The sequence below is a fragment of the Humulus lupulus genome, chromosome 1 (genome assembly GCF_963169125.1).
Source record: "Humulus lupulus chromosome 1, drHumLupu1.1, whole genome shotgun sequence".
Classification (NCBI taxonomy): Eukaryota; Viridiplantae; Streptophyta; class Magnoliopsida; order Rosales; family Cannabaceae; genus Humulus; species Humulus lupulus.
The window spans coordinates 30,041,304-30,065,869 of NC_084793.1; positions in this window are offsets into that span (position 1 = coordinate 30,041,304).

A 24,566-nucleotide genomic window follows, 5' to 3' on the forward strand; every position below is an offset into this window, starting at 1 on the left:
GATCATCTGAATGATCCACAGTGGAAGCGCCCGCAGGGTACTGAGCCCCAGAACGTCCCTAGATGGGACAATCAGGGATGACACTTTTATTCCAGTGCCTCCGTGAACAAGGTTCACAAAGAGTGAAAATGCGGGGAAGAGCCAAAACCAATTAGTTTGAGAGACGATACTTCTTTAGTAGACTTGCATGATGGCCTCAATGCCTGAAAGGAGCCGGCCCGCAGGGAAAAGATTCGCCCTCGAGGATGCAACTTGAGCAATAACCTCAATGATAGAAGGAACATGAGAGTCCCCCTGGACGATGGAATGGCCAGGCAGTTCATGGAATAGCTGGCCGCTCTTAAAAAAGTCACAAACCACCTGGTCCGGAAACAAAAAGGCGAAGGTTTCGATTTCGAAGAAAAGGAAAAGGATTCGTGCGCCAAGCACATTGTAACGCCCTGGCTACCCCAGAACAGTTACGGTGAACAGTGGACCGGAAATTTGACTCGCTACCCGAGTCCTTTGGTCAAAAATGTGCTCTAAGTGTAATTAACAGGTTAAGGTATAAAACCAATAAAAAGGAAATGAATATTTTATTACAGACTGCTCTGCAGAGCTAAACAAAACATTTACAAGTGGTTCTCAGTACAAAATGGTCATTACTGTTTTAAATTTACAATCCCGCCGACCTAAGCGGCAAAAATAGGGTAAACCCCCTAGTTCCTGTGAGAACTCCTTGGCCGTGGTGGTCAAGCAGCCGCATATGTACACATCACCACATCAGCTCTCCACTCAAGGCTAGGTGAGCTTTTCTTTCCCTTTACCTGCACCACATAGCACCCATGAGCCAAAGCCCAGCAAGAAAACATAATACTTTTCATAAACATTATCAAATGATTATCATTATAATCACACTGAGCATAAAGCTTTCAAACCAATGAGTGAACATCACATGATTCAAGGGGGAGAGTGGCTACTAGGTAAGCCACTAGCCTCCAAGTGCTTATCTCAATCATCGACCCTCGGGGTCGGTCTTGCATTAATGCTCTTTGAGTCATTCAATGCTAATAGTCGATTAGATCTAATCTCTGTTGGCTTGCGTGATCCACGCTAAGGTCGTTCCGACTAATGAGTCAGTGCTATGTGACCAGTGTCCAGTATCACTGCTGAACCTGACTAATAAATCACAGCTTCACAGCTGATACTAACACCTTTGCCAATTCTGACTGATGAGTCAGTGCAACGTGACCAGTGCCCAGTACCACTGCCGAACCTGACTAATAAGTCACAACTTCATAGTTGATACTAGCACCTTTGCCAAACCTGGCTAATAAGTCAGTACCATGCACAAGTGAGCAACACATGCCCAACATTCTATATTCAATCCATGTCCATATTACACAACCAACATGCCTCACGAGTATCCATGCATGTCACACTTGGGGTGCAGTTTTTGTTACCTCCGGTTCGAGCTAGAATGAATAAAAGAATGACCCTGAGAACGATCAACCATTTGGTCCTTTAGCGGTTACCTGGTCATAACCAATTATGGGATTCCATCAATAAAATGAATAATAAAAGGTTCCCAAACCAAAACCTAACCTCCGGGACATCAAACAATGCTCAACCGGGTAGTAGGTTCAATCCCGAGGCCTTAGGTTTGAATCTCCATGCTAAAAACTCCATTTTGGTCAAAAATGCCTTAAGGGCCGCGGCCCTCCTTGGCCATGCCACGGCCCACCCCTCAAACAGAGGCCCCAAAACTCAGCATTCCCCAAGGGTCGCGGCTCACCCTGGCCATGCCGCGGCGCAAGCTCCAGTTCAGCCAAAACCCCAGTTTTTCTTCCCTTGCGTTTTCTCTTGAACCAACCCTTCAAACCCAATTAAAACACCAACCTAACACCCAATTAAACCTCTAAACATCACCCACAACTCTCTCTCATCATAACCCAAGTAAAACACCCATTTAACTCCCCTTGTTTCCAACTTTCCACACCAAAATCTAGAGCTAAAATCTTAAAACGAAAACAGAGCATACATGGAAACTAGTGGCTAAAAGCTTACCTCAAGTTCAGGTTATGGTGCTCTTCCACAATGGAACACTCTCCCAAAGTACCAAGGCCTAGCTCCCAAGCTCAAATCCTCAACAAGATCACAAAAACTCACAAGGAAAATGAAGGTAGGAGAAGGTACGGGAAGGAGAAGAGGAATTGTCTCTGTTTTACTCTGTTTATTCTACAGCCCCCAAACATCATATATATCCAAGCCAAAAGAGTAAAATACCCCTAGGTCTTTTAAAACTTCTAAAACCACTTCAAGGGTAATTTTGGCACATTCCACTAATCCCGTTAATCATAATTAACGCTTCCCAATTCCCGCTAATCTCAATATCCTCAAACACCAATAATTCACATCACGTTACCCTTTAATGCCTGGTAACACTCTAATCATTAAAACACCCCGAGACTCACCCCGAGCCCCGAGCTTAAACCTGTTATTACCAAACCGTTAATTAACATTCCTTGATTGTCTCATACCAAATGGCTCGAATAAACCCACATCATAATGTGGTCTCAAGATATATCACCAACATGCGTACAAATAATCAATTTACCCTCAACGGGCCAAATTACCATCACACCTCTGTAATTAGAAATATGGACTCACATGCATGCATTTCACATCATATCATAATATAATCAACATATACATGCATTTATCAATTAATAATATAATTAAGCAAGTATGGCCCTCCTGGCCTACTGTTCACGTCGTTAAACACATCGGAGAATTCGGGGCATTACACACATACTAGATGTCGTGCTACCAAAGGGGTTCAACATGCCGGACATACCCACCTATACTGAGAATACGGACCCAAAAGATCACTTGTCCTGCTACAATCGACTGATGACTGTAGCTCACGTATATGACAATGGTAAATGCCTATGTTTCTCTATCAATCTAGCTGGACCCACAGACGAGTGGTGGAAAAGACTTAAGACAGGATCGATCTAATCTTGTTCTGGATTGCAGTCAGCTTTCCGTAAACAGTTTGTGGCCACCCTAAAGTTGGGCATGCAAGTCAGTGCGCTATCCCACGGAAACCCTTAGGGCTTACATCCAACGCTTTACGAAAGAAGCCTAAAAAACTAAGGTGGATGATGGTCAGCACCTCGTGGCTCTCCAGTCTAGGATCAGATCTCGATCCTCTCTGTGAGACGAAATGGAACACAATAAGGTGGCCACCCTTGAAGAATTCATCACGAGAGCACAAGGTTTCATCAACTGGGAGGAGGCCCGAATCCAAGCCTTTGCATGGTAGCCAGCAACCCAGTCGACAGTCCAAACCTTTCCTGGATATGAAGCGTGGTTTCTAGCAAATATCTATCTGGCACCCCCAGCAGCATTCGGATTCGCTAGAACCCTTAGGATGCCATTCATGACCCTGACAGTCTATGGGCCCACTTCGACGGGATATGCTCCAACTCCATCAGCCCCATTTTTTGGGTACGGAGTGACACCCACTGGGTACTGTGCCGCTCCCGGCGGTGCCCAATCGCCTTAAGCAAAAGTAGTTGAGGCAAGCATAAACCCCTCCCGGGGAAAGAGATCGGGCAAAAGTCAGAACCAATTTGAGCCTTCAAAGAAGGGGAAAAGGGGGTACGAGCCCCAATTCACAGAGTATACAAACTTGGTGGACACCCGAGAAAGCATATACCTTGCAACGGGCAATGTAGTACATTACCAGAAACCAAGCCCCATGTTCAAAGGGGGAAAGAATTCAAGGGACACCAGTAAAAGGTGTGCCTACCATAAGGATGTGGGGCACACGACTGAAGAATGTCGGCAACTAAAGGACGAGATCGACAACCTAATTAAACTGGTACATCTCCACCAATGGGCCAGGATGCCAACAGGAGTCCTGGGACTGCCAGCAGCTCCCGGACAACCTTTGGCCCCGCGTGCACAGGCATCGTACAAAACTCCTCAGGGAGAGTGCACTCTGGGATCATGAGCATAGGCCCCTCAAGGGGCCCTAATAGTGCAACCACTTGGAGGTCCAATGGCTCCTCGACCCAGAATGTCATATCCTCCCGAAACTGCACCTCCTCGAGTTGATGGCCACGTGACCACCATATTAGGAGGCCCGTTTCTGGGAGGACAGTCTTGGAACAATTAGAAAAGGTACCTCAATGAGCTCGATCACAACCATGAGGTGTGTGCCTTGGTTCAAACTCTGGCCCAGCGCCCGAAGTTGATGAACTTGCCCATCACGTTCACAAAAGAGGATGCCTAGAACGTTCATTTCCTGCATCACGACCCCTTGGTCATTGATTCCCAAATCGCCAATAAAAGGGTATCCCGAGTGTTGGTAGATGACAAGAGCTCCATCAATGTCTTATTCAAGCCGGCATTCACAGAGATTGGCCTAACAGAGGCAAATCTAGCTTCCTGCCCAACGCAAATCTATGACTTCAATGGGGATTCATTGCTCCCGATGGGCAAGATCCAACTACCCTTGACATTGGGGAATGAGATTTAGGGCTCGTTCAAGTGTTACACTTTCATAGTGGTGGACTATGCCACTGAATACAATTTGATCTTCGATTGTCCCACTTTTGTCGACTTCGGCGCCATCACCTCCATCCGACACCACTACATGAAGTTCCCTTGCCATAATGGAGGAGTGGGAACTATACGGGGAGACCAGAAGAGTGCTATCACGTTTTCGCCAGACCAATCTTCATGGTCCATGAAGAACCCATTGAAGAGGAAGACGTAGATACAATTCCACCTCCACAACTGTCATGAAGAATGGTATGGGAAGACGATGAACTGGATCCACGAATAGAAGTGGATATGGCATTAGAACCCATGGAGGAGGTGGAGGAAGTGTGCATTGATGACACCGACCTGACAAAAGTAATCTGAGTCGGGAGAAACCTGAACTTAGGGATCAGGGCTGCCAAAATCGCTCGGGTGAAAGAGAACAAGGATGTCGTGGCCTGGTCTCATTCAGATATGACCGGGATCAACCGCAACATCATATGTCATGCCTTAAACATTGACGAAAATGCATCTCCCATCTAGGAGAAGCAGAGGCCCCTAGGGGAGGAGAGGGAAAAGGCCCTCAAGTTAGAGGTTGATAAGTTGTCCTCGATCAACTTCATCCCGTTAGGCTACCCAATCCAGAGTTAGTACCGAATCCAAATGGAACGTGGAGGACCTGCATCGAGTTCACGGACCTCAACAAGGCTTGCCCAAAGGATTGCTTCCCTCTACCCCGGATTGACCAGATGGTGGATGCTACATCTAGGTATAAGTTGTTGAGCTTCATGGATGCCTACTTCGGCTACAACCATATTTCAATGCATGTAGCAGACCAGGAACACACCAGCTTTCGGATGGACAAGGGTGCATACTGCTACATCAACATGCCCTTCGGGCTTAAGAATGTTGGGGCCACCTATCAGAGGCTGGTCAATAGGATGTTCCGGAACCAACTGGGGAGGAACATGGAAGTCTTTATAGACGACATGTTTGTCAAGTCCAAGACCTCAGCCAAACACATGAATGATCTGGCAGAAGCATTTTCCATTATCTGGAAGTACGGGATGAAGCTGAACCCCAAAAAGTGCATGTTTGGCGTGATATCCGGGAAGTTTTTGGGCTTCATAGTAAGCTCAAGAGGAATAGAACCAACCCGGATAAGACCAGAGCATTGATCGAGATGCCATCGCCATGAAAGCTCAAAGGCGTTCAAAGCTTGACAGGAAGAATAGCAGCTTTGAGCCTCTTCATCTTGAAGTCCACAGACAAGTGCATCTCGCTCTTCAACATACTTCGCAGAAACCAGAGGTTCGAATGGACAGCCGAGTATGAAGAGGCCTTCCAAAAATTGAAGGAACATTTGGCCCAAGTGTCAATCTTGTCAAAACTAGTGGAGAGGGAGTAATTGTACCTGTATTTGGCATTGTCATAACACGCCATCAGCGCTGCTTTAGTGCGAGAAGAAGGAAAGGTCTAGCTCCTTGTCTATTATGTAAGCAAAAGGTTGTTGGGCGCAAAGTCCAGATATCTCTTAATCAAGAATCTGAAATTTTTCTTATTGATCGCCTCCAGGAAGCTAAGACCTTACTTCCATGCCCGCGCCATCAAGGTACTGATGAACCATCCCTTGCGACAAGTATTATAGAAACTCGAATCATCGAGAAGACTTTTGAAGTGGGCCATGAAGCTTAGCCAGTTTGACTTCGCCTATGTCCCCAGAATTTCCATCAAGGGATAGGCCCTAGCTGACTTCATCTTAGAATGCATCGGGATAACCAAAGATGAAGAACGCGTCGACCCCATAATGCCCTTATGGATAATATTTGCAGATGGAGCCTCCAATGAAAATGGGGTTGGGGCCGAGATCATCTTGATATCCCCGCAAGGTAACCAGTTGCAAAGTGCCCTATGCTTCTAGTTCAAAGCATCAAACAACGAGGCTGAGCATGAGGCCATGCTAGCTGGATTACACTTGGCTCGGGAGGTAGGGACAGCAAATATTGACGTCCACAGGGACTCCCAATTGGTGGTCAGATATATTTCGAGGGAATACCAAACAAAGGGAGAGAATATGGCCATCTATGTGACGCGAACCCGAGAGTTACTCTAACCCTTCAAGAAATACTTCATCTGCCAAATTCCCAGGGAACATAATGTGTTTGCAGACACATTGGCAAAATTGGCTATGGATGTTGAAGCAAAACTCTCCGGGGGGTCTCGATCTACCATCTACCTGTGCCCAGTATTCAAGCCCTTGCAATCACCAACGCCATCGATTACTCTATGTTTTGGATGGGTCCTCTCATCTAGCACCTAACCACTGGGGAATTGCCCACGGATAAGGCTGCCGCCAGGAAACTTCAGTACCAGGCTCCCAGATACATCATGATGGATGACAAACTCTATCACAGGGGTTGTCCATGCCCTATCTTCCATGCGTATCTGAGACAGAAGTGAGTACAATCATGCACGAAGGCTTTTGCGAAGATCATACAGCCAGACTCGGCTTGTCCAAGAAAATTCTAAGGCAAGGTTATTTTGGGCCAACGATGAAGAAGGACTATGTTGATTACATCCACAAATGTGAACAATGCCAAAAGAACGCAAAAATCCCACGAGCCCTTCCAACAGAAATAACCCTGAGGACCAATCCCTGGCCTTTTACAGTTTGGGGAATCGATTTAGTAGGATCCCTCCCGACCAGGAAGGGTGGAGTAAATTACGTCATTATAGCTGTCGACTATTACACCAAGTGGGTCGAGGCAGAACAAATGAGCACCATCACCTCCAAAAAGGCCCTGGACTTCGTCATCAACAACATTGTGTTCCGATATGGCCTCCTCCACTGACTTTTGATAGCATCAACTTCACTTACTTTTGTGAAAGACATGGCATCATATAAAGCTTCTCCGCGGTCGCAAGGCCTCAAGAAAATTGGCAAACAAAGGTCGTGAACATGATTTGGAAAGGGACATTAAAGAATAAGCTACAAGCTTGCAAGGGCAAGTGGCTAGAAGAGTTGCCCCGCGTCCTATGGGCCTACCGGACCACAGAAAGAATGCCAACCGAACATACTCCTTATTCTATGGTGTACGGATGCAAAAAAATCATCCTAGTAGAAGCAATGGTCCCGTCCCATAGACAGGACACATACGATCCTGTCCGGAACCTCGCCTTACTCCAAGAATCACTAGATCTCATCGAGGAGATACGGGAGGAATCACTGGTGCAGTTGAAGATGTATCAGGGAAAGATCGCCAAGCACTTTAACTCTAAAGTTAAGAGCTGGAGGCTTGAAACATGTGATCTATGTAACGTCCTACTACCCAAGGACCATTACACTGTGTATTTGATATAGTACTAAACTCGTTAAACGAGTCATTTGGCCATAATCGTGTAACTAAATGTGATTAACGGTTTAGGGTTAAAAAATTTGGTCAAGGATACAAACGTTTCACTAAAACGTATACTATATACATTGGGATCCCAAAATACATTTAAAAGGTAAATTACAATAAAAAATTTACAACCAGCCGACCTAAGCGAAAAAATAGGGTTTAACCCTAGTTCCTCTTTAAACCTCAACCGTGGTGGTCGAGCAGCCGCATATGTACACATCGCCACCTAACATGCTCATAAGCAGATAATAACATTTCACCAAATCATAATAAGCATGCCTTGAAGTAATAACCATATTCATGCATGCAAGCAAGTAAAAATAAATGAGTATGGGGTCCTGCGCCCTGAATAGATGGTTGTTAAGTCATTTTGGGGTCCTACGCCCTGAATAAATGACTAGGGTCATGTGCCTTGAAAAAATAACTGGGGTCCTGTGCTCTGGATAAATGACTGGTAAGTCATTCTAGGGTCCTGCGCCCTGAATAAATGACTATTAAGACATTCTGGGGTCCTACACCCTGAATAGATGACTAATAAGACAACCTGGGGTCTTGTGCCCTAAGCCATGTACCATCAAGTCACCTGAGCCTTTTAGCCCTGGCTCTGAGTAACTAGCCATAGACTAACCAAGTGTCTTAGTTTTCTTCGACCAATAGGTCGGTCGAGCATATAATGCTTCTGTTGATTAGATCAAATCATGTCGACCAACATTCAATGTGATATTGCCACTCATAAGTCAATTCCATAAGACCAGTGCTCAGTACTATTGCCGATCATGACTGATAAGTCACAGCATCCTAACCAGCACTAAACACCATTGCCGTGTCTGACTAACAAGTCAGTGCGTTACTCAGATAAACAATGTATTCCAGCATTCATAATTCAATAGATATCCAAATATAGAGCATTCGACATGCTTCATCAATAATAACAAGCATAATTATGATCATGCACATTCACAAAGACTCAAGCTCTGATCAATTCCATATTCAACATTCATGCCATGCCATAATCATATGTATCACATGCATTACTTGCCTCACATACTAGGTGTAATTTTCTTACATTTCGTCCAAGTACAAGTTACCAATAAACGACCCTTAAGCACGATCCTGTTTCCAAGCTCCTAACGATCACCTAGTTACAACCATAATATAGAATCCCGTAAAAAATGACTAAATAAAGACTTCTGGACCGAGTCCTAGCCCCCGGGATGTCGAATCCTACCAAACCAGGTAGTATGATCGATCCCGAGCCCTTAGGTTTAAATTACCTCGACTAAAAACCCAACCTGGCCAAAACTGCACAGGCGGGTTGAGACTTGGCCCTGGGGGTCGCGGCGCGCCTCCCAGACATACACCCCTCTGCCTGTGCTTCAGGCTGTGGGCTGTAACTTCCCCTGCTAGAGTCGCGGTGCGCCCCCAGGCAGAACCCCTCCTGGTTCTGGGTTCACACAGGTCGCGACTTCCAAGAACAAGGTTGCGACCCAACCTCGAACCCAACCATTTTCTTCATTTTTTTCCCATTTAAAATCCTCCAAAAACCTATCCAAACATATTCAAATCCCAAAATCAAAGTTCCCAAACATCCCAATAACCCAAAACCATCAAAACCTAAACTTTAAACAACTCAAAAACTCATCAAAGCATAAAATCCAATCAAACCTTAAAAACTCAAAAACTCAAAACTTAATACTTGGATTACCTCTAATTAAGTCGTTTTCAATTAAATCCTTTGGCTAATAAGCTTCTAATCTTTCCTAGAATCGTTATGAATCTAACCTTGCTTGAATCCAAGTTCTAAAACTCGAGTTTCCTTAGAAAATGCAAACGATGTCAAAAAGGGATAACGGGAGAGAGAGAACATACTGAATGTTCTTTTATGTTTTTGACAGGTTACTTCGAGCTTAAGTAACCTCAAGCAAATCCTAATGCTCGAGGTCCCAAAAACGCCCTCGGGGTAAAATAGTCAATACCCAGAATTCCCTCTTGATCTCACTAACTCCCAATATATCATCAAATAATCATTCCCATTACCCCATATATCCCAGTAATGTGCTAAATACCCAATATACCCGTTGACTCACTCTGAGTCAAGTATGGGTCCCGTTGTGACTTTCCCATTAGCTTTCTCCCTAGGATCATCTCGTGCCGAGTAACCCGAACATATCCACAAAGTAACATACCACATATATGCCAAATACACCCATAGCGGGCCAAATTACAAAAACTACCCAGTTAATCATAAATGAGTCCACATGCATATTTAATACACCAAAACATGCATATCAAGTCATATTATAATATAACTCACATAATGACGCACATATATATCACATGATTCCATAATTTTCCATCCTGGCCCCCTAATCAAGGCCTTAAGCCTTATTAGGAAATTTGGGACGTTACAATATAGTCCTTAGAAGAGTCTTCCCTGTATCTCAAGATCCAGGAGTGGGGGTTCTGAGACCAAACTGGGAAGGACCCTATGAAATCCAAAACGAAGTATGTCCGGGAACCTATCGCTTAAGGCGACTAGACATAATGGAGGTTCCAAGGGCCTGGAACGCGAAATACCTTCGCCGATACTACACTCTTTGGTCACTTGTAAGGAAAGAAAAAGTTCGCGTCCATCTTCAATTTTTACACAAACAAGTGACCTAAGACTACACTCTTTGGTCACTTAGAGAGTAAGACCATCTATACAAGTCCAGGATTGAAAACAAAAAAGGATGCAAAGCTTGAGGCTTATTCTAGATTCAGATTCATATAGATTGGGGGTTCAAAACCCAATATGATGCAAGGCTCAAAGCCCAGTCCTACCCTAATCCACATCGTCTGGGGGGTTCATATAGACTGGAGGTTCAAAACCTAAAGGGATGCAAGGCTCAAAGCCCAATCCTAACCCAGACCTATATGATCTGGGGGTTCGAAATCCAACTCCTAAAAATTGGTCTGAACCTAACGTGGCTCCGAATAACCGAATCCATATTCATGTTTTCCTTACAATGGCCCAGAACCATTGAAACATGAATCTTAGGTTTAAATTGGTTAAAGTTAGCCTTATAAATGGCCCAGGTCATTGGAGCCTAAACCTCAGGTTAAAAATAAGTTAATCAACTAATATCTAATGGTCCAAACCATTGGAACCTGAACACCAGAGTCAAGACAAATAAATTAGAGGACAATTGATAACTCCTTAACGGTCCAGACCATTTGTAACACCTAACTACTCAGGGACCGTTACACTGTGTATTTTAAATAGTGTTAAACTCGCTAAATGAGTCATTTGGCCATTATAGTGTAACTAAACGTGATTAACGGTTTATGGTTAAAAAACATTGGTCAAAGGTACCATCGTTTCATTAAAATGTTTACTTCATACATGGGATCCCAAAATACATTAAAAGGTTAATTATGAGGAAAAGGTTACAACCTGCCGACCTAAGCAGAAAAATAGGGTTTAACCTTAGTTCCTCTTTAAACCCTCGGTCGTGGTGGTCGAGCAGTCGCATACGTACACATCGTCTCCTAAGCTCTCCAACTCAAGAATGGTCCAACTTTCTTTTCCCTTTACCTACACCACAAAGCACTCGTGAGCCAAGGCTCAACAAGAAAACTTATACTTGCTCATAAGCAGTTAATAACATGTTACAAAATCATAATAAGCATGCCTAGTAGTAATAACCCTACTCATGCATGCATACCATCCATATAAATGACTACAATGTCATATGGGCCCAAGATAACCATAAATGAATCATATTGGGGTCCAATGCCTAAAGTACCTGATTATGGAATCATATAGGGGCTTAGCGCCCAAACACATGATTAATAAATCATACTGGTTCAGTACCCTAAGATATGGGACTAATGAGTCACCCCGGGGACCTTTTGCCCTGTCCTTTGTATAACCAACCTTGGAGCTGGCCCAGCGTACCTAGCGCTGAGTTTTCCCTGAGCGATAGGTCGGTCAAGTGTATTATGTGCTTCTAGTTAGACATAACCATATCGACCAACGCTCAGTGCGCTATTTCCATCCTTGACTCATAAGTCAATGCTTTTCGACTAGCACTCAACGTGCTAAGGTTGTCCTTGACTAATAAGTCAATGCTTTACGACAAGCACTAAATGTGCTAAAGCTGTCCTTGACTAATGATTCAATGCTGGGGCCTAGCCCTAGGATATAGGACTAATAAGTCAATGCTTCACGAACAGCGCTCAGCGCTATTGCCGTCCTTGACTCATAAGTCAAGCCTTTCTCAATAAGATAATGCAAACATGCATATATCATATGTCAAATATCCAAATATAATGCATTCAGCATGCTTAGTCAACAATCACAAGCATAATTATAATCATGCACATTTTCAGGCATTCATGCCCTATTGATATTCCTGTTCAATAATTCAGGCCAAGCCATAATCACATGTATCACATACTGGGTCCAGTTTTCTTACCTTTAGTCCAAGCATAGGTTACCAATAAATGACCCTTGAGCATGATCCCAATTATGAGCCCCTAGCGATAACCTAGTCACAACCATAATATAGAATCCCATAAAAAATGAGCGAATAAAGGCTTTTGGACCGAGTCCTAGCCTCTAAGATGTCGAACTCTACTGAACCGGGTAGTAGGATCGATCCCGAGCCCTTAGGTTTGAATTCCCGTCATTAAAAACTCATTTTTGCCAAAGTTGCCCAATCATGCCGCGACTTTCCCTTAAGAGTTGCAGCATGCCCCCCAGACAGAAACTCCATTGTCTGAAATTCAGGACACAGGCCACGACATGCCCATGAGGGCCGCGACATGCCTCCCAGACCGAACCGCCTCTACGACCTGGGTTCGCACAGGCCGCGACGCCCAAGAACAGGGCCGCGACATGACCCAACAAACCCAGAAATCCCTATTTTTCCTCAGCCAAAACCTTACCTAAAACCATCCCAATCAATTCCCAAAACCATAATTCAAACCCCCAAACATTAACAGGACATTAGCACCATCAAAACCCAAGTTTAACTTCAATCAAAACCTCCCCCAAATCTCTAATCCAAGACCTTGAGCTTCAAAGCTCAAGAACACCCAGAACCAAAACAGAATTCACTTAAAATAGGAATTTAAGCTTACCTCAACGGAATTTATGTCCTCTTATCTGCAACTAATCTAACCCCAAAGCCAAGCTTTGAATTCCCTTAGCTTTAGCTTCCAAAATTCCCTGGTTTCCTAAAAAATGCAAACCAAAATAGGGAGAGAAAGAGAAGAACCGAGTGAGAGGGAAAGAGAGAGGGAGAGTTGCTCTGTTTTGTTCTGGGGTTTCCTATTGCTAAAGTGAAGAGTGTCTAAGTCACTATATTGGCACTAAAATGACCATAATGCCCATAGGGCCAAATTTCTCTCTCACAGCCCCTCAAGGGTAAACATGTCATTTGCCACTTATCCCTTTAATCATAATTAACGTCTTATAATTCTTGTTACTCTCAATATCCTCAAATAATTACCAAATAATTTCCCCATTACCCGATCCCAGTAATGTACTAAATACCCAAAATACCCCTTGACTCTCAACGAGTCTTGGTCTCGTTGTGACTTTCCCACTAGCTTGCTTCGTCGGATCGCCTCGTTCCGAGTAACCCAAATATAACCATATAATAATGTGGTCTCACACATATATCACATATATGCTAAATATACCCATAACAGGCCAAATTACGAAAATTGCCCTTTTAATAATGGGCCCATATGCATATTTAATACACTTAAACATGCATATCAAGTCATATTATAATATAACTCATATAATCATAAAATGATACACATATATATCACATAACCACATAATTTTCCATCCTGACCCCCTAATCAAGGCCCTAAGCCTTATTAGGTAATTTGGGATGTTACACCGTTGGAACCTGAACCTCAGGTTCCGAACAAGTTAATTAATTAAGTCATATCTAAAAAATCCATAATGGTTCAGGACGTTGGAACCCGAACCATAAAGCCAGGATAAATCAGTTAAGTTATAATTGTTAAGTTCAAGACGGTCCAGGTCGTCAAGACCCGAACGTGGGTCTCAGGACAGGTTAAATACCTTCTACATTATTTCCCCTAACTGTCCTGACCATTGGAACTAGGACTCAATATTCAACCTAGGTTCATGTAGAGTGATAAAACACTTAGTGAATTTAGAAGAAAAAATAAACAAATATAAAGTGGGAACCATTATGCAGAGAAAAATCATAATAATAATACGAATAATTAAATAATTGTCTTGGACACATTGACATCCATAAAGATAGTATGGGTACAAAAACAAAGTGTAGAAAGGGAGCCCTAATCAAAATACAAAGGCTTAGACCTGAATTTTATTTTGATCTGGGGCGTCCAGAACATTCTCATCCTGTTGAACCCCAGCTAGGAGCCCCGCATCAGCTTTTTCTTTGGCTTCGAATTCATTCCTCTTTGCAGCTGAATCCGGATAAAGGAGGAAATTCATGTTCTTGTCCTAGAGCCAGGCCATGTAAATGGCCTCTCCAAAATAGGCCAACAAATCTGCAGCAAGCGGAGCCGTGTCCTGCCTTAACTTAGGTCGAAACCTGATCTCGGCTACAAGTCGATCAAGATTTGTTGGGGAGAATGGAAGACCTCTAGATGATAAAAAAAATCCACCTTTCACTGGATGATCAGGGCCCAAACCACCTCATCCCATTTGTCTCAACCTTCATCCCAAGCCCGGGACACCATCTTCATCCTCTCCTCTTGGAGGATCAGGTCCCTTTCCTCAAGAAAGGCTGGGTTGATGGTAAGGCCTGGAGCCTCCGGGACCTTCTGCGTAATTATGAGGCTTTCCCCAGAGGAATGCTCCTCAGCTAGGGCATGATCCTTGGTCATGGCCTTCTTAGCCCGCTTCATGGACTCTGCGACGACCGAGTCTGCTTTCCTCTTGTCTGTCCCTCCTCCTTCAGAAGGCTCCTACTCCAAGTTAATAACCTGGATAGGAGCAGATTGGGGCGGAACTGGTTTGATGTGCGCCATCAGGACAGAGCCCGCAAAAGGATCCCTCTAGCAAGCCTCCAAGAGTTGCTCTAAATCCTTGAGTATTAGCTCCATGATCTTCTTTTTGGCCGAGCCCTTGGCGACTCTCTTTGCCGAAGCCTTGGCTGCGGTTGCCCTAGCCTCAATCATCTCTTTCATCTTGGCCACTAGACTGGACATCTCCAGATCACCTGAGATGGAAATAGAAGCAAAATTGATCAGTAACATAAAGGAATAGGGATCATAAGCAGACAAATAAAACATATAATTCTAAGTCCTTTGGGAGAGATCCTTATCCATAGATCGAGCCTGACTTAACTCCCCTAATGCGAACGCGTGAATCTGATCCCCCATGTCATCCAAGTCCAAAAAACTACCATATTGAAGAAACCAGGATGAATGCATGAGGGATAGCATGTCCATGATGATGGGGCAAGGAAGCCCCGCGTTGCTAACGGTCCCGGTCAAATAATGACGATACCGTTGCCTATTCCTAACAAAGCCCTCAATATTGGGGGCATAAGTGAAGATCAGAGGGGTTTGACCTTGCCCCAAAATACTAGCCCCGAGAGCTCCAGTGTTAGGTTTACTCCCCTCGAGAAGGGCATCTAGTTCATCGAATTCGACCTTCTCCGCTTGACGGGCCTGCTCATTTTTCACCCTCTTCGTGTCCGCCTTTGCTGCGACCTCCACTGACTTGATGTGCATAAGAGCCAGCTCCTCCCTCAGGGCAGGATCCCTCTTGTAATGCAACCCTAGGAAGCTAGGGGCATCTATCGGCTAGTTCGCGACAATCAACTTGACCAGCTGAAGGTTCCCGTAGTCATGAAGCCCCCCACATCTAGCTCCTCGGCACTAAGAGTGGCATAGAACTTTTTTTGATCCATGATCGATTTACTGAGCCAAGTCTGAGCATTTGGACCTGTTTTCCAGAATCGTGAGTGTCCAGTAAACAAAATTAAGGGCTAGATAAAAAAAATGAAGAAGGATGACTTACCCACGCGCTGGAAGTCCAGCACTAGGTGGGGTTCTTCTCCAGGAGGAACACAATTGTCATGAACCAGTAGTGCCTGACATCCAGGGAATGCTTCCACGTACTGAATGGAGCTGGACTAATTCCACGGTCCTTTAATCTATAAAATCCATCCCGTGTCTTGCCCTTAGAGTTTTGTTGCGGTTCCAACTTGTAAAAGTACAACACCTTCGCGGGGGTGGGCGCCGGGATCTCATTCAAGGCGCAGAATATGTGCCATCCCGCGACCAATTTATATGCTTGGGGAAGAAGCTAAAAAGGTGCAATCCCCACGAATTTGAGGAACCGCACAAAATAATTGTGGAGCAAAAGAGTAACTCACGCACTGATGTGGCCTATGCTTTAGGCCTTTAACATGCTCGCTCCGGTATGGGCCTTCTCCTCTTTCCAGACTAGTCGGTTATAAAAAAGCCCCGAAGTCGACTCTACTCCAAGAGCCTTCTCCAACTGATGCAACATTCGGTAATTCCAGAACTCGTTCTTTTCCTCGTCCATTTCCCACGTATTTCCAGTGGGAAATTTGGCCCCCTCAAGGACTACGGGGCTCGCCTGGACAATGTCCTTCGCGTACAAAGTGATGTCGTGACTCATGATCAGGGGCCTGGAAGCAACAAGGAAAATGATAACCAAGCAGCTAGCACCGAAACCGAAGAAAATTGGTTAAGGTATGAGGATTCTCCTAAAACTGCTTGGAGAGGTCCCCTTCGGTCTCAAATCTGAGATCAATAGAGATCCCAGGATCTTAAGTCGAGAACTAAAGGCCAAAGGTTCTTCTAATTTAACCTAACCAGTCTTGAGGAGTTTGGATTGATCCGGGACAACCAGACTGATATGAGGGGTCACCCAGAAATTCTATAGTTCATGACTACCACTATCCTACCTAGAACCGCCCTACACGGTGGTCACGACCCTAACATTTTTATAGTCGCATAAATAAAGTGACAATGAAATGACCAAAAATGAGTAAAAAATGAGGAGAAAATGACCAGAAAACTTACTGTGAGGTATTGGATTTGAGATTCGTAGAGTCTCAGGCGACAATGTCGGCAGAATCTCAGTCTTGAACCTAAGGAGATAGTGTAGCAGTTCGTCGGTACTCCCAGATGTATGAACTAGGACATAACTGTTTGTTGGTTGAATGGAAAGAGGTCTCGTCGGAAATAAGTGAACACGAAGGTGTATCAATTGCTGGAGAATCTCGTCGACAATGTTGGACATACGAAGCTTTCTCCCCTGCTCTACTAGTTTGAATATGTGGGATGAGTAAAATGTGTAGATGAGCCTGTTAAGGTATTTACAGGAAGACAAGTTACTCCTTGATCCAACGGTCCACAATGAAGATCCCTAGACTAACCTCATCCGCCGGTCCGAGATTAGGTAGAGGCATTAATAGGCCCAATCGTGTACTAAACTGTGGATTTGTCAATCCACGATCCAAACCTACCTAATCCAACAGTCCACATTGAAAATCTCAAAACTATCCCAATCCAACAGCTCCAGATGATACAGAGGCATTAAGCAGCGTCTTTCGTACATGGGATGTCTTGAGAATTGTGCTGACACCCATCGGTCACCTAGGAAATCAAAAGATTATTTCCAAATCTTTAGGGTGCGAGTTTCGCATATACACCATCAACTTGGAGACACGTGTCTGAGACGTTGGGAATTTGAAAGGATGGGGATCACCCAAATGGCCCCCAAGTAAATGAACCCGACTCCTGGTAAACGAACCATGATATTTGAGATTGATCCGAGAGAGTGAAGAAAGTCTCGAATACTTGGGGGGTAAATGTTATCCCTGTTTTCCACCCATGACATGTGGCATGACCCAATGGGTCAGTGGGCCCTCTTAAGAGGTCTGGGCCCATCCTTAGCCTAATGAACGATGAAGGAGGAAACCCTAATAGCCCAAGCACCATCGAGCCCAACAACATTCAATGGGTGCAAGCATAATGAAGGAACTAGGACTGAGATGCAGGCCCGAATCATCTTCTCGGCCCAGACCAACCTACATCCTCTTGGATCCTAATTAAGGTGGCAGACTAACTGTTCACTGGAGACAGACCTTATCAAGAATCTAGGGGAGATCTTCAGTGTTATAGTGTCCACTTTGGCAAATGAACCCGGGTCCTGGTGAACAAACCAGGACTCCGGTAAATGAACCGGGACATTAGTAAACGAACCCGGACCAGACGTCTAGATAGGACAAGCCTAGTTTTCCCCGATGTTGACCTTTCCCCACGAAATCTGGCAGTTGGTCTCCTCAAATAACCTGCAGAAGAGGGTACGCACGAAACGTACATTGTTCCTAGGAAACGGTACTACCACTACTTTGACAGATCTTGTACCTAGGTTCCCCTTAGAAGCCCATGCAGACCAATCCGTGCAAACGTACAATGGGCAGCTGTAAGGCTTGGCCACGCCTAAGCGGGCTCAATGGTTCCTTATTAACAACATCTAATTATGTTACATTCTTTGTATTATGGCTCCATTAGCGAGCAAACTGTAATTACAACCCTATTGGTCCCGGATTAGTCTGATCCAAGGTGCTTGACTACTTATAAATAGGGTCAGTTGTGCACTATAGCAGAAATCCCATAATTTCTCTTGTAAGCAAAAACTCTGCTAAAACTTGTAGAAAAACTCCATTGTCAAAACTCTCTAAAGCCTAATACTAGTGACTCATGGACTAAGGCTCATTAACGCCCCAACCACGTAAACATTGTGATTGTTCATCCTTAATCCTTTCTTTCTAGCTCTTATTTCATAATATATATTTCTAGTTTATGAAAATCTCCATAAACATAACCATAAAGTGTCCATTGATATAATCATGACATACACATTTATCCTCTATTGATGATTCATAATTAAGTGGGAATAAAATTACCATTTTACTCTTTTAATTATATCTTGATTCCTAGTGTACCATCGACTTTACTAGTGAAGGCTAATTCATAATTTGATTATGAATTTGACGACAATAGCCTTTTCAGTTCCAAAAGCCAACCCAATAGGGAATCATCATTCAATCTATAAGAAGGTATAGATTCAATGTCTGTTAAGCTATGTCCCTAGCCATATACATCATTGAGTCCCCAAAATAATAGTTCTTAGCCTGATCATTCTAGCAAAAAGTAACGCATGAATCAAAGGATCAAATGACATATATAGGAGTTCATAGTAACTTCAGGAATAAGATCAGTTTGTATATGATCATCAGTTGATGTGTTTTATAATACTACGAAACGATATTTGAACAAGTATTATTAAATCACTTCTGGTCCAGTTCTATATACTCTCAGTATGCAAAGTACCTGTACTAAAGTGTTGTACTACACTAGTATCCCAGATCTAGGTCACATGCATTCATAATACTAGTGGATCGTACTAGCAGTAATTAATCTAAAGGTTTCATAACTTTATTTTACTACGAACTATTTAAGTTCATTATCTCAATCTCGATCATCTCATACCCATATGAGATTGAGACCACATATATGAACTTGGGAATTTTCTGATATTTACTTAACATTACTAACAATAATATAGTACATAAGCTACATATATACAATAATTCAATTCATTCATTTATTTCATTAAAACTATTGTCAACTACAATTGCTTTAAGGGCACAATTCTTAACTCCTAGTAGTCTTGAATAACTATTTTAATTGTTAATTATAAAAATATCATATTGACTAGTTCAATGGAAATAAATAATGTTAAATTATTTTTTGATATTTTGTGAGAAAATAAATAGAAGAAACTTTGAGGATTTTATTGCAAAGTCTTAAAAAGAGAGTATTATAGTCAATTAGGACAATTTTTTTAATATTGATAAATTTGTATTAATATTAATAAAATAAATTTCAAAATTATAATTGCTTAATTTTGACAAGTATTTAATTAATTATAATTATTAAATAATTAAAAAAGTGGGAAACTAAAACCTATTTTATGTCCTGGCTAATTGTCTATATATACTAGTGTTATAGAATGCATTAGGTCAGTTGAATTTGACAAGGTAAAAATTCACTACTAGTATTCTATACATTGTCGCCCACTCTCTCTTAGTTTTTTCTCTAGGAATTATCTTCTCATGTGTTGAGACTTGCCAACACAAACACTAGGTTGTTTTAGAGAAAGACTTGGAAAACTATGCTCTTGTTTCAAAGCGATTTGGATTCTTTGCAATACCTAGCATTCACCAAGGACAAAAGGTTAGGGAATCAAAATGGTGTAGTCATTGTTCCAATACACATCTCGTAAGTACTCTAATGGTTTTGTTATTGTATTTATGTATCACTGTAATGTTAACATGCTTGTATGATTTTATGCTTTCTACTATATATATTGTTTTGAATATATATTTATAGGAAGCATGCATATAGACTTATATAAATGAGATCATACACTATGTTTGTGATCTAAAAGGTTATCGTATTATTTATTAAAAAACCATAAACAATGTTTTGGTTTAATTATTCTTTTAATATGTTTATATCATTCTTTTATATATAATATTGTTTATTTATTTATTTAAAATTTATATGATAATTATAAAAAATAAATAAATTTTTTAAATAAAAATAAGCAAAACATGCGAGCAAGTTTGCACCGAATGTACTACAAATGGAAACATAAAAATCAACGAATTTTCCTCATCTTAATTATATAAAACTATAAAATAAAATTAAAAGTTGTTAACACCGTTTTTCATCAACTTAAATAAGAAGAGCACCAAACACTAAATCAAGAAAAAAAATCAACAAGAGGCGAGATTTTACGTGGTTTAGCAGTTAAAATCTGCCGAGTCCACGAGCCAATATTATTGAATGGTGGAATTCTCCTTCAAGCTTTTAGAAAACAATTTTCGCATAGTATTCCCAGTTCCAAATTGTCTCTGTCCACAAATGAAATTCCCCAATCTATTTATGGACTAGTTAACAAAAATATCTTCCCTTTTATTTCGGGAAGTTACAATTCTAATTTGAAATAAATACAAAAATATGCATTAATTACATAATATCCCATGATAATCGGGATTTATTAACAAATTACAACAAATCCCCAAGATATAGGGATTTTTTAAACATTTACCGTGCTAAAACTAAATTACTGATCTCAAACACAAAATTTACACGCATTTGAGATTAGCCAACATCCCGAGCTCGTCATTCTAGTCAACCTCGTCCTTAACTAGTAACTTTATTGAGATCATCCCCTTCGAGCTTGCGATGCCCCAAGCTCGAACTTTCCTGACTGCTACTCAATCGCCAATAAGAACAAATCAGGAAATTTAGACAAGTGTTGAACCCTTGTAGTTGATCAATCGTAGCCTCGAGCTTGACTTGTAATCCCGAAACACCTTCGAGACCGCATGTAACTTCGAGCTAACTAATTCTATTGTCGTCTCCTTGATACCAAGCAAAACTATCAAACTCAGTTCACGCATATGCTGATGTCGTGGCATACTTGCTTATTTTGAGCTTACATTTTACGAGCCTATCTTTCAAGACCATAATTTATATTCTTGAAATTTGTGTGTAATATTTTTCCCCCTAAAAATGTTGTTTCAAATGCTATGAGAAGGAAACTTTTGAACTTCTACTTTCGAAAAATGTGCCACCTACCATACTCAAGTATGGGCATGCATCACCTAGGGATTGTGCATGCAACGTACATGAGTACCTCTTTTTCCGTACATATCCATTCCACTTCTTCTTGCCGCCAATGCCATTACCAAACCCCATCCATCAGATCAAGTACCAATTCAAACTGAAGGTCAAAATTTATTCAACCTTTGATATCCCACAGGGACTTATATATGTAAGCCCTTTCTTCTCCTTCTTCACCTTCATTCTAATTTTCCTTCTTCAGAAAGCACGAACCAGAGAAAAAAGGAAATCCCAAAGCTTTTCTATGTATGTTTTCTAAACCAAAGAAACAAAACAACTCCAAATCTTTCGACTCAGTGGAATCATTCCCACTTCCCATCTTTCAGTCGACGATCTTCTCGTTCCCACGAACCAATTTATGTAAGTGCTCTGATCCTTATTCAGTGTTTTTCCTTTTTCCCTATTTCTGTATTTCTTCTATTTTTTGAGAATATCTTCACTGGTTTTTACCAGTTTTATAAATCCTCATTCTTGCATTAGGGAAGTTTTCTAATGTAAACAGTTGTAGTATGCCTAGAATCATGGTTTAGGCTAAAAATTACATGGTAAAATGTGTAAAAATGGAGTTTTTCTAGAATGGAGGGCTTTTGGTTAAAGGTTCATGTAGCTTAAGAACTAGGGTTTTTAGTTTAGGGTTTTAATGCACGAATCTCAAAAATATCACCTTTTCGGGTAACTACCAACTTTTTCCCTGAAAACAGTGGATTTTTTTGAACTGGTATTAACCTCCCCACTCTCACGTGGGTGCGACCTCAATGCCTAAGCTTTATAATAGTTCAGGAATGACATCCGAGTCAATCTTGCCCTTTTGAGTCTTTAGTCTTGATTGTGGCAAATTTGTTATCTTAAGCTTTAGAGCACAAGTTATCAAAATTACAATTTCCTTGTGATTTGTATATATGATGGGCCCTTACCCTTTTCTTTCTTATTAGATGTCGCATTACTCTGAGAATCGGTGGGGGCCCAGGTTTGCAATCCCTTACCACCCACCAGCTCCTCATTCTGAATCACCTTGCACTCAAAACCATCATCTAATCCGCGAGCATGAAGAACGGTGCGGGAAAGAAGATACAAGAGAACACTTTTGACGTCAGATTGACGAGATCATTAAAAGAAAAAGGAAAAAACTTCTAATGGCAGCATACCCTGACCCGAACCCCGAGATTAGGCCTATCCCATTAGACCCTAAACTCAAAGTCACCATAGTCCTTCCTCCGGGTAAGCTCGCATTCCATTTAATGGAGAGTCCTTCCAACCAACCACCTAAAGCTCCCAAAAAATTATCCATCCCAGTCTTGGAGAGTTCTTTCTTCGAGGCCGAACATTACCGAAGCTCCATCAACTCAACTCGAAAAATCTCCGATCTCCTTTCTTGCAATGGATTGAGACTATCGGGAAGCCTGGTATGTCATCCTGCCAACTCCGACGAGAGGAGCTGCTTTGCGCTTGGGGATGGCAACCCAGACAAGAAAGTTAAGCTCGTGGCATGGAGTCGTGAGCACTTACGAGCTGGAGCCCTGCTGCCCCTGAAGGACTATTTTCGAGGCTTTCTAGATTATGTTGGCATAGCTCATTTCCAACTTCAAATGAACTCGTATAGTGTTCTAGCCGCACTAAAGTCGTTGTACAAGGAAATGAAGTGGGAGGAGACCACAACTCATGAGATCTTATATCTTTTTTTCCTAAAAAGCAATCCTTCCCGAGCCCATGGCGGAGTTAGGTTCTACTATTTTTCCATCTACCCAAAGGAGAAGCGCCTATTCGAGGACATGCCAAACCATCCTCCAAACTCTAAAAATATCTTCTTCTAGACAGACGGCCTTGCTCCTTCTCAATTCTACTTCTTTCTGAGAATTCGTAAGTTCCTGACATTCCTTAGCTAAATTCCTCTTTGACTTGTGTGTTCTGCTGACTTTAATCTTTTGTATAGCCAATTATTATCGCCCTCAACCCACGGAAGCCATGAGAGAGTGAAGGGAAGCCATCCTCAAGCTCCCCTATGGTCGACGATCCCTCTCATATCTCATCCACGTGGACAAGCTCCTAGCCTGTGGCCTTATAGACAGAGATGAAACCACAGACGACTCCAACTATCGCAAATATGCGAGATGGGAAGGTGTACCTGTGCCCACTGCAAAACTTCCCTCAAGAAGCAACCATGGGGGTCAAACTTCTCGGCCCACTGACCTCGCCCCTTCAAACTCTCAGGCTCGGGAAATGATGCTCAGGACGAAGCCTCATCAAGCTCATCAGGATGTAAAATAGTGCTCGATTCCTCCATGTGGTCTCCTTCCCTACTAAAACACAAACCCAACGTGATGATCCTCTCTAGGGACCCTAGGAATAATTTTCTAGTATGGTCGTGGGTAGACCTTAGGGTTCGTAGGTGGCATAGATGGCTAGGACAATACCAGACAATGTATAGTCTAAACGAGATTTTGGATGGGATAGCAGTACAATACGACACAAATGACTATAGAGACCTTTCGAGGCTCAACTCCTTAGCTTGGTTCCTCAAATGGAGCTTGAAAATTGAAAGAGAAAATAAGAGAAAATGATGATCGGGAGAGGAAGAAATTGATGCTCTGTTTTTGCAAGGTTTCTACAGCCTTCTCAAATGATATATATCCCTTAGGTCAAAAGACCAAAATGCTCCCATGCCTATTTAAAACCCTAAACAGCCGCCAAGGGAAAAATCGTCATTTCCCATCTAATCCCGCTAATCATAATTAACACCCTCCAATTCACGATTTTCCCAATATTCTCAAATGATACTAAATCATATCCCATTACCCTTTAATTTCCGGCAATGTACTAATCCTCAAATTACCCCGAGACTCACCCTGAGCCCCGAAATTAACCCCGTTATGACCAAACTGATAACTT